We start from the raw sequence: 530 nt of genomic DNA, 5'->3' as shown, positions 1-530 counted from the left end.
CAAACATATGTACATTAAATAAAATTAACTATTTATATACACTAAAATGAAATTAATTAAATATTTACATTACTCTAAATGAGGAGAGAGATTGTACCTGGATTTGACCCCTGTTTCGGGTCAAGAGAGGTGGGCCCCCGATTGGCTCAGACTTTCTTGTAGATTCTCCTGGTTCAAGAAAAGATGGTCTTGACCTCTAACTTCTTATTTTGAGAGATGCTGACTGTGGTAGTATGCGAACAGAGGTTCAGCTTAGGGTTGTTTACGTTTGGGTTGTTGATTCCAAAAGAGCTTCCGCTGGGGATGGGCTACTTTTAGGAAAGGTTGGGTTGGTATTCCGGCAGAGCTTTTGTTAGGATCGGCTACTTCTGGAAAAAAAAGTCGGGTCAGAACTTCAACAGAGCTTTCGCTAGGGATATGTTACTTCCAAAAAAATTCAGATCGAAACTTCGGCAGGGGTTCGACTGGGATTTTTTTAAAAATATATTTTTGGAAAAGATGATTGAAGTGCTTCGAAGGCCCAGAGAACA

This window comes from Macadamia integrifolia, unplaced genomic scaffold (genome assembly GCF_013358625.1).
Source record: "Macadamia integrifolia cultivar HAES 741 unplaced genomic scaffold, SCU_Mint_v3 scaffold404, whole genome shotgun sequence".
NCBI lineage: Eukaryota > Viridiplantae > Streptophyta > Magnoliopsida > Proteales > Proteaceae > Macadamia > Macadamia integrifolia.
This window is presented reverse-complemented; position numbering follows the sequence as displayed.